Consider the following 17,882-nt stretch of genomic DNA (forward strand, 5'->3'; position numbering starts at 1 on the left):
CTTCCAGCTTATAACATAGTGCCTCAATCAACTACACTACTGCAGGCCTCTAGAATGAACAACAGAAAAGTAAAAATACTTATATGTATATGTTCTTGTGTGCCCCAATATTCCTGTGCAACTACTCATTATTATCAATTATGTTCATAAAAAGTTCCATTTACAAAAATATATAAAAGACGCCATAAAACACTAAGTCTACACTTACATACTAATCTAGGGCCGCGCCATAGCTCAAGTGGTTAGTCGCTGGCTTCCCACTGCGGCGGCCCGGGTTCGATACTATCACTAACATGCTCTACCCTCTTAACCACTGATATGATTCTCTATGCACAAAAAAGGCCTATACCTAATTCATGTTTCTCCTAACCCTCACCATATAAAAATGCATATTTTGGTTTGCCGGTTTGGTGTCACGTCTGTTCGAACTTCTAACGCTTGAGGGTGGGGGATCTTTCTACCCTAGTTCCTCCACCTACTGAACTTTCACGCTTTATTAAACGAGAAGACTTAACCTTAAAACCTAGCACCTTACGAAAACATATTCTCTACAGCTTTTCAGTACAACAAAAACTATACCAATACTTCACATTATTAACATAAATAACACTGAAGGTCACGCCACTACCATAACATCATATGTCAACAAAACCAAGCAGATTTACATCCCTACTTCCAGCTCCATTCCCTCCTGATCGTCTCTGACGACCAAGAACCTGAACACCTCAACACTTCAAGCGCCTTCTATATTTATGAAACGTTTTGCTGCACAATACTTAGGGATCCATGACGATCCATGATACGTACGATACGAACTGCCCGGGCTTCATCACGCCTACGAAGAACAAAATCAACGTTTAAAGGTCTAGAATGGTCTAGTCAGTGGAGCCATCTAGCAATAATAAAAGAAGCACGCCTACTCGTACACAAACTCATACACACACCTATTCTGTTCTCTGTGAATCGAAGTATTTCTTGTAAAAAAGTAGATTATATAAACCACGATGCGTGATCTACTCCGCACGTTTTCAACTCCGACGAATGAATTTGTTTCCGTTATAATTAAAATGCCCGAAATGAACAGAGCATACGCCGAAGCAAGGAAAATCGAAGGACAATAATTATTCTAAATTTTACTGGACTAATTTAATTTTAACTAGTAAACCTATCACTTCAATACAACTTTTAATTTAGGTCCTTCATGGAGGCCAAATTGAATGTCGTAGGCATTTTCAGAAACAAATCATCATAAGAACACGATACGTGACACATAATATTGATCTCGTCAGTCTATCAGTTTGAGCCTCTTTTTTTTTTTAAGATACTGTGAGATCTTTATGAAATACAATGAGAAATCCTTTCTGATTCTATGAACTATATCTGCTGTGTTGTCAGCTTTGCAATAACAAGTTCTTATCTAACTCCGTTCAGCAGGGTTCTTCAAAAGCTGATAGTGACTCATTTAGTTAAGGAATTACGTATTACGTATTAGCCTTTTATGGAATCCGAAGTTCCTTCGGTGTATTTACAAGTGCCCAACATTAGTCCTTATCTCGAGCCAAATGAATTCAGTCCATACTTTCACATTCCAATTCTTTAAAATCCATTATTATTCCATCCACAAATAGGTATCCCAAGAAGTGTCTCTTCTTCAGGTTTTCCGACTAAAATTTCGTATGAATTCCCGTATCTCACATGCATGCTACACGTCCCATCCATCATATCCCCTTTGATTTTATTACCCTCATAATATCTATTAATAGGAGATTGAGTCAGTAAATAGGTCACAAATGGATATAAAATGTAAACTACTATGTGATATTCGAGCCTGGGAATAAAATGTTATATCTCGACATATCTTCCACCAACATTGATACAATTGTCCCATCGCTTACCAGTGCGCCAAAACCTTCTGTATAGAAGTTTTTGACTGTTGTCTCAGCCACTTCCACACCTCCGTTTCAAACTCCTCATCAGCCAAACTTAAAGCACCAAGGTGTTTTTTTTTTAGCGGACCAAACAGATGACGGTCACTAGGGACCAAGTACGGGCTGTAAGATGGATGTTCAAGAAGTTCCCTCTGCAGTTCTTGAATTCTCTCCTGGGTTGCTCGTACAGCATGGGCTCTGACACTGTCATGAAGAAGCAGTACCCCTCTTGCCAGTTGGCCTGGACGTTTTCTGCGAACTGCACCCCGAAGCTTCAACAGAACTTCACCGTTCGATGCAGGATTTACATTTTCACCATATTTCTGAAAATTGGTTAGCAGTACTCCCTGAGAATCCCAAAACACGGTAAGCATAACCTTCCCAGCTTATGGCATAACTTTAATTTTTGGTTGTAGTTGAACTGGAATGTAACATTTGAGGCTTTCACTGCGGTGACTACGAAGAAAGCAGTCTTCTTGGATTTGGCACCGTGTATATGTGGTGTTAACCGACGTTCCCGAGGAACGTATCGCCTCCATCTTCAGGGTAGAAGGAAAATATAAGAAATCCGCAAGCGAAGACATAATTTAATAAAATATTTGTAACATATCAAGACACCTGAAGATGGCCGTTTGGGGCCGAAACATGTAGTGTCAAAGTGTATAATGTTAAACTAAAATTAAAATTAAGTAGTGAATAGAAAAGTGTTGCAATATTGGCGGGCGATAAATATCTTTTGCAATATTGGCGGGCGATAAATATCTTTTGCATTGAGTCCGTTTGCCCATAAAAACAAAAGCACAAGAAAACGTTGCTCTTCGGTAGTATACCCTGAAGGACCTTCGCCATTGTGACCATTGAAACCAACCTCCGAACATGCGCATGCGCGTCTACTACCTAGACCGTCATGAAGCTTGACTGTGCTGCTACCTAGTGATACATATGGAAAACCTATTACGTCCATTACAACTGTTTTACTTCCATTTGTGACCTATTTACTGACTCGTAGTACAGATTATGGAGCTCCTCGTTAAAAATTTCTCCAGCTTCCTGTTGATTCCTCCCTCTTACTTCCAAATATTCCCCTCAGCACAATATTTTCAAACAATTTCGATCTATGTTCGTCCATTACTGTGAGAGATCAAGATTCATGCCCACACAAAACAATTTGGAAAATGTAGTTTTGTATATTTTAATTCCTGCGGATCTTTCTCCCTCTGAGATGGAAAAATAAAAGATTCTGAAGTGAATGATAGCAAATATTTCCTGAATTTAATTATTTCTTTGTTTAGATGATTACTGTGTTCTGAGGTATGACGCCGTTATTTTTCAGTTTATTCAACGACGCTATAAGTAATGAGACTATATAGCGTCAATGATAAGATGATTAATGGATATGAAACAGCTGATGGAACGATAATTGTTTCGCACCTGTGTAACCATCACTTCTCAGAGAAACAGAGGACTATACCACCAAAAAATAAACCCCGTAGTTTTAGTCCGCAAGCGAACTATACCGACCGAGCGAGGACTATATCACCATGGTCTTAATTTCTTTTAAATGCAATTTCAACTTATTACTGCCCTTTCCGCTACCTCCTCTGTTGTCTACTGGTCAGAATTACTGCCTACAAATCCAGATATCCCAGGTTCGATTCCCGGTGCTACCACATTTTTTTGAGAAGTAGTGGGTCTGGAACGGGGCCCACTCAGCCTCGTGAGGATAACTGAGGAGCTACTTGAATGGAAAAGTATCGGCTACAGTCTAGAAAATCGAAATTAACGGCCATGGGGATTCGTTGCGCTGACCACGCGACACCCTCTATCCGCTAAAGTTGGCACTAACTTCGCCGAAAAGCGGCTGTCGCTAGGTTGGTATAGTTCGCTTGCGGAATAAAGCTACGGAGTTAGTTACTTAGTTAGTCCATTTCACTACAATTAATACACGTATCAATACAAGCAATCCCCGTACTTGTTAGCGCGGTACGGACGCTATAAGTTTGAGGCTTTCTGCTCTGATGCTCTATAATGCATACGCTACAGCTCATAAGGCATGGGACAATCCAGTCAGACATCCCTGATAATCACGTGACAGATAATAATTATAATATAGTATGAGAAAGAACTGTTGTGTTACCATGCAAACCACAGTTATTTCAGAGTTATATAAACGTACGTACCTTACGTCAAGAAATCCAAAGAAGATTGCAAGTAAGAGTGCTATTAGTTAGGAAGTGAAGCCGTGCAATCTGGTAGAAGTTTATCGACGTTTCGGAGGAAAGTATTGCCTTCATCTTCAGGGTCAAAGAGTAAGCGAAAGAAGCAGCCAGTGCTTCTTGCATTGCTCATACTTCGAGACAGATTTTTCTATTTGTGAAACGTTAAATGTTCCCTTCCGGGAACCGAGAGTTCTACCCGTACCTAGTCACCCTACTGATTGAAGGTAAAGGTAAAAGTATCCTGGGTCGGCCACGGTATCCGAGCGGTCTAAGGCATGAACTGTCTTCGCTCGCTCGGAAGCTGGGATCGTGGGTTCTAATCCCACTCAGGGCATGGATGTTTGTGTGCGTTTTTCTGTGTTTGTTTACAGGTAGAGGCCTCACGACGAGCTGATCACCCGCCCAAGGAGTCCTACCGAATGTGTAAGATCAAGAAAAACCGAAGTGAACGGAGAAGTTCATGGAGGTAGGCCTAGGCCCACTGGGGCTGTAGTGCCAAGGAAAAAAAAAGGTATCCTGGGCTTAATTAATTAGGCACCACGCCATGAAATGGATGTAGAGCTTCACTGTTTTTTACCTCCGCGCTATGTGCGAGATGAGTGGTGAGCTCCACGTCCCTGCCGCTTCTCCCCCCCCCCTACCCATTGTACAGGAGGGGGGGGGGTTGGACACCAGAGCCGTCTGAACCTTATGGAGAAGACAGAAATCTCTTATCCCTACCAGGAATCGAACCCTGATTCTTCGGTCGCCCAGCTAGTAGCCTAGTCGCTATACTGATTTAATTATTAACTGTTACATATTAGCAGTCGGTATAGCGACTGGCTACGGGCTGAACGATAGAAGGTTCGGTGTTCTAGTCCCAGTAGGGTCAAGAATTATCCCTTCTCCACGTCGTCCATACCGGTTCTGGGGCCCACTCAGCCTCCTATCTAATGTGTACCGGGGGCTCTTTCCCCGGGGGTAAAGCGGTCAGGGCAGGAAGCTGACCATTCACCTCCAGCTAGTGACGAGGTCAAGAAAACGTGGGTCTTTACATCCGCTCCCCCCATACGTCTGCATGGCGTTGTGCTAATTAGGTTCAGGGGCAACTTTTAGCTTTTAGCTTTTATATATTATTCCGGTGTTAACTTACAGTTCCTAAAACATTATTGATAATATACTAGACAATCAATAAAACAATTGTGGTACGTATTTTCATTAGAAGTTCTGAATGTTTGCAATGGCTTCTCTACCATATAGAGTCACTCATATTGCCCCTGTGCTTAATTAAGCACCACGCCATGACGGCGTACGGGAAGCGGAGGTATAATTAGTTAGTTACTGGAGAGGGTGGGTTTCCCCATGCACTTAGACCAGTATTGGTCCATTGTGTTTCCCTCTATGGTATTCTACCAGTCTCTATACCCTACCGATAATGGTTCGTACCATCAGTCCCGCCGAGCAAGCGGGTTCGGCCACTTGCTTGGCGGTGTCTATAATGCTTCCCCCATCTATCAGAGGCCTTAGAGACTATTGTTGGGCGGGAAACGTCCTGGAATTTGGCTCGGTGATCTCCTTTGGAGACATGAGGTTCTTTTACGTGCCGTAAAGCTACGACACGGGACACACGGCTTAAAGTCCCTACCGGAGGACTTGTTCCATGAATTTTTCCGCCCTTAAAAATTCGACGACCTCCGCCGGGTATTTGAACCCGCGTACCACGAGTCATGAGGTGGGAACGTTACCTCTAGACTACGGAGGCCGCTAAGCGGAGGTATAACTCCATTTCTGACCTCGGCACTAGATGGAAGGACGAAATCAGCTTCAAGCCCCTGACACTTCAAACCCGGCGAAACTGCTCCCAGTACCCTTTGGATAGGAAGCTGGATGAGCCACAGAACCGGTCTGGACGCTATGGAGATGAGCGTAATCTTACCCCGGCCGGGAATCGAACCCCGACCGTCCAGCCCGTAGCCCATACGTGCATATACATGTAACAGTGCGTGCGGCGTTTGTATGTAATTCATGAAAAACAAAGTGGATGTGTATTCATGGCATCATACATAAGCAAAAAGGTCAACTTTACCTTATCTTCATACTTTTCAAGACTCTGATAAGTAAGTTTACTTAAGGCCATACGTCAATCTTTTCCGTAACTAGAATCAGAAAACTTCGTTATCTGTGAGCTGTTATAACAACTGTTCTCATTTCACTACCTAAGCACCAGCTAAACTGAGCGTTCACTTTTGAACTCCCGTTATGTATTCGTGTTGACAGTCACGTAGGCTGGCTAGGCTACTTCTGCGCCCGCACTGCCGCAACAAGCACCCAAGCAATAGACTGGCGAAACGTGACACTTCCATTCTTCCTGAACGCTTTACAATTCATATCGAGCTGACAAGGGTGTACAAATATTTCGGAAGTGTTTTAAACTCGACAAGATGTATTCTGGCACACATCACCGTACTTATGCAATACGAGGGTGACGATTACGTTCGAAATCCAGTCCACTGCTTTCGACGTCCTTGGAATCAGGATGTAAGATTTACAAGGCGGATAACCCCCTGTTCCCTTCTTCCAGCCTGCGCACTTTATGAAGCCTTGAACCAATGATTCATTTTCTTCGAATATTAAAACTTGTTCTGTCTAGTGGTCAGAGTTCCTGGCTACAGATCCAGAGGTCCGGGTTTCATTCCCGGCGCTACCAAATTTTCTGAGTAGTGGGTCTCGAACGGGGTCCACTCAGCCTCATGAGGATAACTGAGGAGCTGTTTCAAGGAAATAGCGGCTCCGGTCTAAAGAATCGAAATTAAAGGCAGTAGGGATTCGTTGCGCTGACACGCGACACCATCTATCCGCTTAAGTTGGCACTAACTTCGCCGACAAGCGGCGGTCGCTCGATCGGTGTAGTTTGCTTGCGGACTAGAACCACGGAGTTTGTTTTATAATAAATAAACTTGTTTCCGTAAAGCTAAATTGAAAATTTACCGGTTGAGGATTGAATCCAGCTGTAGGCCTATATTTTTATGTTAAATACAATAGTTCTCCGTCCCAAAATTATGTACGTACTTTAACATGAGATATATTTACCCTTACACTTGTATTAATTTTGGAATTACAAGCCATGTAGAGTAAAAAATTCAATCTACTTTTAAATAATTCAAAACGGACTTGCATGTTTCTGACGTTCGGGGCCCTCTTCAGAGGCTACAAATTTAAATGTACTTATCTAACAGTTGTTATAGATCTTAGCATAATCCTAAGTTACCCGGCCATAATTATTAAAAAAAACTACGTGGCTTTAGTCCGCAAGCGAACTATACTGATCGAGCGACAGCCGCTTGTCGCCGAAGTTAGTGCCAACTTTAGCGGATAGAGAGTGTCGTGTGGTCAGAGCAACGGATCCCCACGGCCGTTAATTTCGGTTTTCTAGACCGTACCATAATTATAGAACATGTTAAAACTGTTGAAGTTTAAATATTATTAATAAAAGATTTCTTGTTGTGTGTTGCATCTTCTGATTGCTACGTTTTTTATATATTGTTGCATGTTAAATATCTGTAAGTATAACAAAGGAAAATCATTTTAATATTCATCCCATGATGTTATCTGATATTAATAGCCCATAATAGGGAAGTTTCGGGGCACGCGGTAACGTACTTGGAAGGTAGTGGGTTCGATTCCCGATGAGGTCATTATAATTTTCCAGCCGCACTAAGGCCTAGGGGTCGACTCAGCCTCTAACAGAAACGAGTACCGGGAATCTTCCTGGAGGGGAGGGGTAAGGTTGATAACTTCACCGCCATCTCTGAGCCGATTGTCTAGAAAATGTGGGAGTCTCGACGTCTCACAACCCTATGGGCCTCCACGTCCTGTTACAGGGAGAGCTTTACCTCTGCCCGTAATGAGGTTTCATCCTTTGACGTGCTGTTAGACACTGCGTAGCGTCAGCTTGTGCGTTGGGCTGAAGTACACACGTGCTTCCTGCTTCTGTCACGCTAACTGCATGCCAGTCTGATGTCCTTGATTTGATTAGCCTTACATTAAAACAAGACGAGAAGCTGTTGAATATTAAGTTTTCATGGCGGTGACTACAAAGATTAATGGTGTTTGGAAGGTGACGCCGTTTAGTCTGATATATAGGTACCCAACCTAACAGACTACAAAGTGTAACATCACGGACGACGGTAACCTTCACTAGGAGATGCGACTAAACCCTGACGTTGTGCTTTACGCAGTTTATAAGCCTTATTTGCATGTAGTGTGGATTAGACAACATATGCAAAACGGTGTGCCATAACATGAACCAACGTGCACCGTCAGGAGCGTCAAGTACAAGGTAAATCTATCCCTGTAACAGGTCGTCAAGGCCCATAGGGTTGTGGGACGTCGAGGCTCCCACATTTTGAAGACAATCGGCTCACAGATGGCGGTAAGGTTGTCAGCCTTAAGCATTGGCCGCCCTTTACCCCCCCAAGGAAGATTCCTGGTACTTATTTCTGTTAGAGGCTGAGTCTACACCAGCGCCATAGTGCGGCTGGAAAAATGAGAAAACTAATGATCTCACTGGGAAACGAACACGCGACCTTCCTGGTTGTAGTATAGTGCCCAATCAACTACGCTACCACGTGCCCCCCCCCCAGAATTTCAAGTAAAAGGTAAAGTTGTCCCTGTACATAACTACGTAAGCATTATGAGTATCGGTGAGTGGCTGTAGAGACCCACATCTTCTTGACCTCGGAACTAGTTGGAGGTGAGTGGTCAGCTTCACTCCCCGGGGAAATTGCCCTGAACCCCAGAGCCGGTCTGGACGACATGGAGAAGTGAAAATTCTTGACCCTACCAGGACTCGAACTCCGACCCCTCGGTCGTCCAGCCAGTAGCTAGTCGCTATACTGACTGCGCTTTCTCGGATCAGCCAGAGTTTCAAACACTTGAGTTATATGTGAAGTCGGGATAGATAAGTAGGTACAGCGACGGGCTGAGGGCCGGGTGGCCAAGGGAATGGGCTTAGCTTCCGGACAGGACCAGAGACTTTTCTCTTCTACACAGCGTCCATATCGCCTCCAAGGTTCATTCAGCCCCCTATCCAGCAGGTACCGAAGACCCTTCCCAGGGGGTAAAGTGACAGCCGTAAAGCTATTGTGCAGGTTAAGAATGATAGAATTATGCTTCAAATTCTGCGAAAACTTGTACTATTCGGGAAAGCATCTTCACTTTACATTTCTCATCTAAGAGACTAGTCGCTAGGGGCTAGAGTCCGAAGGAAAAACAACAGATTCCAAAACTTGATCTTCCAGCCTAAAGGAAGGCCAAAACTGAGGTCATTTGATGAGAAGTTGCTGTGCAGAATATTGGGACATAAGAGGGATGACGGGCCGGTCACGGTAGCCGAGCGGTCTAAGGCACGCACTGTCTTCGCTCGCTCGGAAGCCGGGATCGTGGGTTCGAATCACACTCAGGGCATGGATGTTTGTGTGCGTTTTTCTGTGATTGTGTACAGGTAGAGGCCTCGCGACGAGCTGATAACTCGCCCAAGGAGTCCTACCGAGTGTGTAAGATCTAGAAAAACCGAAGTGAACGGAGAAGTTCATGGAGGTAGGCCTAGGCACACTGGGGCTGTAGTGCCAAGGGGAAAAAAAAAGAGGGATGACGCAAAATGGCAGGCTTCAGAAAACTGCACGCTAAGGAGCTCCAAAATATACATATACTCATCACAGAATATTATTAGGGTGCCTCAGTTAAAGGGGATGCGATGGCGGAGAATTAAGTATGCAGGGGTGGGTTAAGGTAAGATGTCCATGTGCTTAACTAATTAAGACGTATTGGAGTGACTGTAGAGACACCTGTTTTCTTGAGCTCGGCACTAGTTGGAGCTAAGTGATCACCTTTACGCCCCGAGCCGCTTTACCCCAGGCGAAAGAACCTCCTGTATTCATTGAACAGGAAGCTGGATGGGCCCCAGTGCCAATCTGGACAAGATTGAAAAGTGAAAATTCCTTACTCTGTCGGAACTCGGTACTTCGACTCCTCGGTCGTCCAGCCCGTAACCAGTCGCTATACCGACTGCTCTGTAGGGGTCAAGTGGGATTTATGGTGGACAAAGTGGCGCTGGGGCAGATTTTCTCCGAGTACTTCGGTCTCCCCTGCCAACCTTCATTCCACCATATTCTCCATCGTCATAATCACCCGGGGCAGACTACAGTAGGCCACTCAGTGGCCGCCGTGCCGAGTGGACCCAGTTGGACTCCACCCTCCCACTAAGCGAAATTGACTGACAGTTCATTTAGAATAATGGAGGAATGGATTAGTGTTGTGTGGTCAGAAGTCGAGAGTGTCCAGTCGAAGAAAGTGATTGGCCAAATTTTGTAACAAGTTGCATAAATGTCCAATAAATTCCATCATCAAAACCAAAATCCGTCTTATTAGTCACGCAACCCCCGGATACGTAACAGTAAGATAAAATATAACATGTCCTTTGTTTGTATAGGCAAAAGATTGGCGAACAAAATCCCTGTGTGATTCATCTGATAACACCGTCACTATCCAGAATACAACAGCAGAATGGTAGGATAACCGATGAACGAAGAAAGGATTTTGAGGGAAGTGGCCGTGACCTATCCCGGACTACGAAAACCCTCAGTCAGGATAGCTGTCGTTAGGGACGAGATTCAAACCGAGTACTTCAGGAACAAATGTCTAGCGTTTTGCTGATGCACCAACTATGTTGTAATAATTATAAAGAATTATAAGTATAAGTATATTATAAGTATAATTATACACGTAAACGCCAACAAGGCCGAGATCATGGAAACATCTGTTATTCATCCCGAGCAAACGTTACTCTTAGTGGAAGGCACAGGCCTTGCTATCAAGGCTGTCTATATCGGGCAAGCATGCATATGCTCATGAAGGTGTTTCTCCAGTATGGACTGCTTTGTACTATATTTAGTATATACGAGTACACAGGCAAGGAAGGTGTGTTAAATAGACGCTTAATTAATGGCTTTATTTATAGCTACAGAAGTTTGAGAAATCTGTACATCTTATAATTTCTGAGAAAGGTTCCTAGTACTTGAAGTGTTGACCTTAACAGCTATGATATCGCAACGTTGTTAGTAATACTCGCTAGGAAATTTCGTGATTGAAGATACAGTATGGATACAGAGATAAATCTTATAGATATGACACATAACTGCAAGTCGTCGCCTAGTTACCGAATAGAAGGCGATGTTAACTCTCTTCAAATTGGGATATATAAATCTACACACACACACACACACCCACACAACTTAACAATTCTGAAATAAAAGAATTCAGTTTTGTTGTATTGTTGTATTGTATTGTTAATGTTATATTTTAGTTATTTTAATATGAAGACGGCAAGGCATGCAGTGAACTAGTTTAACGTAAATCGAATAAGCACCTGAAGTTGGCACTTTTGTGCCGAAACATGTAGTGCGAGAGAGAGGAGTGAGATAGATGAGTGTATGCATTGGAAGACGGTTGAAATAAATCATGGTATTGTATTGTATTGTATTGTATTCTTGTATTCAGTTTTGTTAACTATCTCGAAACTGGAAGACTCGCGGAAAAAAATATATAGTGGATGTAAATATTTTATTCATTTTTCTTTACAATTCGTATTCGAAATATTTTTCGCTCCAATAAATATTTAGCGGGTACTGTGATCAGGTGGTCAGAGTTCCTGGCTATTGATCCAGAAGTTCCGGGTTCGATTCCCGGCGCTACAAGATTTTCTGAGAATTTGTGGGTCTGGAACCTGGCCCACTCAGCCTCGTGAGGGTAACTGAGGAGGTATTTCAAGGAAATAGCGGCTCCGGTCTAGAAAACCGAAATTAACGGCCGTGGAAATTCCTTGCGTTGACCACGGGACACCCTCTATCCGCTAAAGTTGGCACTAACTTCGCCGAAAAGCGGCGGTCACTCGGTCGGTATAGTTCGCTTGCGGACTAAAGCCACGGATTTTGTTTATGCTCGAAATTCTTGCAGAAAGTTCATCTTCAGGGACGGAGGTTAAATGTTCCTCTGAAAATCTGCTTATTTTCGACGGAATATACGACATTATATCCAAGATAATAGAACTCTTATATCGTAGGTACTGATGAAATTTCTCCGTTAACTTTAACCGATTTTAACTAAAATCAGAATTCAGCACTCAGCTGATACAGAATAGGAACTAGCGAGAGGATCTAGTGACCCAGTAATGAACCCATACAAGGTGTTGAATTTATCTTAACTAAGTGAGTGATTATTTATTATCTTCCCTGGAAACATTCTTCTGCATTTTTCTAGTTATTTAACATAATGTTCTTATGACGTAAGACCATGCAGCATGTGGCTTCTTAGAGTAAAATATATCGCATGCTGACATTGTAATATTTTATACAGAATTTTACAAAAAACATGAATTTTAAATTCGTATTTTCGAAGAATTGTTATTTTAAACAATATTCATTTATTTGTGTTGCATAATTGTACTGTCAGTTCCACCTCAGACGTTCGCTGAGCTTACGCGTAGACACTAAGATTGGCTGGTCTCCACCGTGGCGTTCGAATCTTGGTTAATGAAAATTACTCTACTGCTTCTAAAGTTCTTAGTGAAATACAGCCGGGTTCCCAGCATGGTAACCGTGGTTGGATCCCAGGTCAGGCCACATGATGGCATGAAAACATGGGTTTTCTCATAGTACTTCGGTTTCCCCTGCCAATTCTCATTCCGACAACTGCTTCTCTTTCATTAATCATCCTATTATCGAAAGCTATTTGGTCTCAATATCGATAGCTTCGATAAATAATCAATTTAAAAAATGAAACACATGAATTGTTTCATTACATTTTCTATATGCATCAAGAAATACAATTGAAGCATGGAAGATGGAAAGGATTAGTTAAAAATATCTCTTAATATTATTACTTTCGGTTCTACATTATTCTGAAGACGCGCAGGCACTTTTGGAAGAAATCTCGTTATAATGTGATCACGCTATGCGAGAATGCCGTTATAACAGGGCGCCAATGCGATTTTTTTTTCTCGTGGGGTGAGATTGAGTCCAATTGTTACGTCGGCCACTCTTTGGCCTATGGCAATAGCCCCAGGTGATAGGTAATGATGATTGTGGAGCAACCGGTGGAATGAATACTGGCAGGAGAAACAGAAGGAATCGGAGAAAACCTGCCCAAGTGTCACTTTGTCCACCACAAAACCCACATTACTTGACCCGGGCTCGAACCCGGGCCGCCGCGATGGCAAGCCGGCGACTAACCGCTTGAGCTATGGCACGGTCTTCAAATATATTTTCCTGTGGCGCTACAGCCCCAATTTGGGCCTAGGCCTACCTCCATGAAACTCTCCGTTTCACTTCGGTTTTACTAGATCTTACACATACGGTAGGACTCCTTGGGCGAGTGATCAGCTCGCAGAAAAACGCACACAAACATCCATGCCCTGAGTGGGATTCGAACCCACGATCTCGGTTTCCGAGCGAGCGAAAACAGTGCATGCCTTAGACCGCTCGGCTACCGTGACCGGTCTTCAAATATATATTTCAGGCATTTCGTGTGTTCCCTTTCAGATGTTTAATGATAGATAAGTCCACCGAATGCTTCATCATCCAAGGTCGTTATTGTCGACAGGAACAATTCGCTTCATGTTGTCACGGAGGATCTTTCTTCATCGCTGTCACTCTTCATAAATGAAGCGGTGGCAATGACGCAGGGGTCGTGTCCTCATTCACCAGCAAGAACTGGCTGGATTCATGAGTTACATGTCGCTATCGTCAATGATTTATCTTGAAATTTGATTGCATTACGTATAACTAAAACGCAGCCATTTTGACGTATTCTAACTCGCTCTTAGTATAAAAATGTCACTGATTTTAACCAAGGAATCTTCGTCAGTCTCTTGTATATCTGCCTGTATACAACAACTTTGTTCCCAATGAATAGATTTTCATATAATTTTACATAATCTGTCATCACTGAGACTTAGTAAACCCAGTGTAATTTTGGGCAAGGTGTTGTCTAGTGGCCAGAGTTCCTGGCTACAGATCCAGAGGTCCGGGTTCGATTCCCGGTGCTACCAGATTTTCTGAGAAGTAGTGGGTCTGGAACGGGGTCCACTCAGCCTCGAGATGATAATTGAGGAGCTATTTCAAGGAAACAGCGGCTTCGGTCTAGAAAACCGAAATTAACGGCCGAAGGGATTCGTTGTGCTGACCACGCCTACCCCCTATCCGCTAAAGTTGGCACTAACTTCGCTGACAGGCGGCGGTCGTACGGTCAGTATAGTTCGCTTTCGGACTTTTTTTTGGGGGGGGGGGAAGAACTCCCAAATTTTATTAAGGTTTAAAGAAGATTATATTCAGATACACCGTGAAGGGAGAGTGTTGAAGGTGAAAGTTTGATTTAACGGTTCAGGACACAGTAGTGGTTTCCTGTGATTAGGTTTCAGTAGCTGGGCGACTAATAGTTACTCAATAACAGCTCTGCTCTGTGGAATTGTCTGGTCCTGACTGGTTCCTTTGTTAATTGAATGCTTTGTTGAATATAACCACGTTCTCTATGACGACAACAGTCATGCTTGCAGCCGACTGTAATTGGCAAAGAAGAGTTTGATTTAAGCAAAAAACGAGTTTTCTCAGGAACAGTATTTGTAGTAGTTACAGCACCCTATCGCCTAAACAATGAAGAATCAGATAATTCAGTTTGAAACAGGCGCAGTATGAGAGTTAGAGGCCATACACAGAGAATTTTCCGACTGTCTTTGGTCATCATGTTTCTCATCTGTGGACATAGCTTCTTGTTTTTTTTTGGGGGGGGGCAAAGGTTACGCCAGTCAGACTTGTTCCAGAAAGAGGAATATCATGTTCTGGATTGTGAGAAAGCTGAGGTTCTTTTTTTTTTCCTTTGCTCTGAGCTCGTTGCTTACTTAGTAAATTTTCGACCCTGAAAATGAAGACAGTACCTACCTACCACTCGACACTACAGCCCTGGGCGAGCCTTGGCCTCCTCTACAACCAGTCTCAACACCCAATGAGTGCTGCCATAGGAATGGATCCACGCATTGTACCGAGGCCGGTTGTTAGGTTTCTGAACAAAATTATTTTTACAGGATGAGGTTGTAGCCTCATGCCCAACTCCCAACCTGGGGGACCATGGTATCTCTCTTAGTGTGGACCCTACCCTTTGACCTTTCCGGCATGGGTGACCCTACTGGTAGTTAAACTACCGACGGCATAGCGTACGTTGCTCCTAAATATCAGTGAACTTCTACCAGACTACACGGTGTTATATCTCAGAAGACGGTCCTCTTTATAGCCACCGCTGTGAGAACCTCAAATCCGACACTGATCCATAAACTGTAATTCCAATATTTAACTGTCATTTTCATTTTACGTAAACGAATTTTAACCCACTTGGAACGGCGTTCACGTTAAAAAATTAATTGTATATCATTAATGGACTTCATGCCGGTCACGGTAGACGAGCGGTCTGAGGCATGCACTGTCTTCGATCTCTCAGAAACAGGGATCGTGTGTTCGAATACCACACAAGACATGGATGCTTTGTGTGTGTGTATGCGGTTATTCTGTGTTTGTGTTGTCCTGTGTTTATGTTGAGGCCTTGCGACGAGCTGATCACCCGTCCAAGGAGTCCTACTGTCTGTTAAAATGATCAATGAACAGAGAAATCAGCCCTATGCTCCAAAGTGGGAGCAGAAGGAAACACAAAATGTACCTCATGACAAAAGAACTAAGCCGATATAGCTCAGTCGGTATAGCGACGGGCTAGGGGCTGGGTAGTCGCGGTTTGATTCTCAACAGCATCCAGAACAGCTCTGGGGCTCACTCAACCTCATATACAGTGAGTACTGGCAGCTGTTTCACCGGGAGTAAAGCGATCGGGGAGTGAAGCTGTCCATTCAACTTCATCAAGGTTTCAACTGTGGCATTTCAAACCCGCGGTTTCAAACTCTGACTGCTTCTGCAAGTTAATGGCTGACAACTGTCTTTATCTGCCACAAAATAACAACTTCTCCGCCATGGTTCCATTCCGCAAAGAAAGCCGCGTGTTTATGGGCCGTTAATGGATTGTATTTTCTTGTTCATTGCACTGGCAATGCTGTTCACGTCTAACGATTTTATTTCTGGTTTACAAGACAATAAGAAAGGACAAATGTACATCCGGGAAAAGGTACTATGGAGACGCGCTTCATTTGCACTGTCTGTACAGACAAGGCATTCTTATCTGCAGCGAAATCTCTTGTAATTCACTGAGCTTTATCCAAATATGGTATAAGACACAACACGCGCATTTTACAGATACGTACAAACTTTCACTTGATATTTTCTCTCTAGCGGACGAACACTTAGCGACAGAAGTCCAAAAATATACTTAGTCAGTTGAGAAATACTGGCATAAAAATGAATTAATGAGGTTGGAAATTATGGTTGTATGTTATAAATCTGAAATATTGAGAGCTTCGCAAAAAAATAAATCTGTAGATAGACACACAATTAGAAACTAATTTAGGCTTTTAGACAAAACTCGCTTTAAATAAATTAAGATAAAATTAAATTTGCGCATGATAACTTGCGTATAATAGAAGTTACCCTATATGAAGTTTCGTCGAAATCCATGGATTAAATCAGAAAAATTTCTTTACGCCGATAAACAAAGCACTCATTAAAATTAATATAAACAGTTAAGGCTATCCCTGTAACAGGCCGTGAAGGCCCATAGGTTAAGACGTGGAGGCTCCCACATTTCCTAGACAATCGATTTGCAGATGGTGAGGTTATTAGCCCTACGCGCCAGCCGCCCTTTACCCCCAGGAATATTCCTGGTACTCACTTCTGTTAGAGGCTGAGTCGACCCCAGGGCCACAGTGCGGCTGAAAGGATTAAGTCAACTGAGAAATCTAATGACTTCATCGGGAATCGAACCCGCGACCTTGCGGCTTGTAGCATAGTGCCTCAATCAACTATGCTACGACGTGCCACCTTAAAATTAATAAAAGTAAAGCAAAATAAACCCGGCTCGTCAGAGAGTTTAATCACAGTCGGTTCGGTAGTATCAACAGTGTTACCTGTGGACATGATGAAGCTAACGTGTTTTGAAATTTTGCTTCGGTCACTGCAACGTGCCACGGTTGTCTTCAAGTGTGTCAATCTGTTGCATTCCGAGAGTCATCATGACTAATAAATAAACTAAAAATATTTTTGCTCTTTACTCTTGCAAATATAAAGAAAGTGGTCCAAGATGCAATTAACTGGTTAGAAAGCGTCTTCAAAGAGCTAAATGTGTTTCCTACATGCCAGGGAACACGTATGATGAAGTTTGAAGACAAAGAATATTTCGTGGCACTAGAAAGGTAAAAATACAAATTAGGAATATCACTAACAAGCGAGCATTTTGCTGGGGGAAAAAAAAACTCTTCTGCGTGGAAATTAGTTGTAGACATACGTAATTAAAGCAAAATGTAAAGTTTTCCTTGTGAATTATTAACAAAGTACCACACCATGAAGACGTATAGGGAAATATAGGTATGATTCTGCAGTTCTTAACGTCAGCACTAGCTGGAGGTGAGTACTAAGATTATCGCCACGGTCGCTTTACATCCGGGGAAAGGGTCCCTGCTATGCACACAAGAAGAAGCTGGGTGGGACCCAGAGCCAGTCTGGACCCTGGGGACAAGGGACAAACCTCTTGCCCCTACCAGGAATTCAATAAA

General features: G+C 43.1%; 1 protein-coding gene across 1 annotated transcript in view; it reads right to left on the reverse strand.

Moving 5' to 3' along the window:
* The window catches only part of LOC111868528, a 15,012-nt gene extending 14,243 nt beyond the window's left edge, over positions 1 to 769 (reverse strand). The window contains exon 1 of the mRNA XM_023859238.2: positions 666 to 769. The gene's annotated coding sequence lies outside the window, so the exon portion shown is untranslated. The remainder of the gene's footprint in view (positions 1 to 665) is intronic.
* Positions 770 to 17,882: the final 17,113 nt, after the last annotated feature.

Source organism: Cryptotermes secundus, unplaced genomic scaffold, assembly GCF_002891405.2.
Source record: "Cryptotermes secundus unplaced genomic scaffold, Csec_1.0 scaffold239, whole genome shotgun sequence".
Taxonomy (NCBI): domain Eukaryota; kingdom Metazoa; phylum Arthropoda; class Insecta; order Blattodea; family Kalotermitidae; genus Cryptotermes; species Cryptotermes secundus.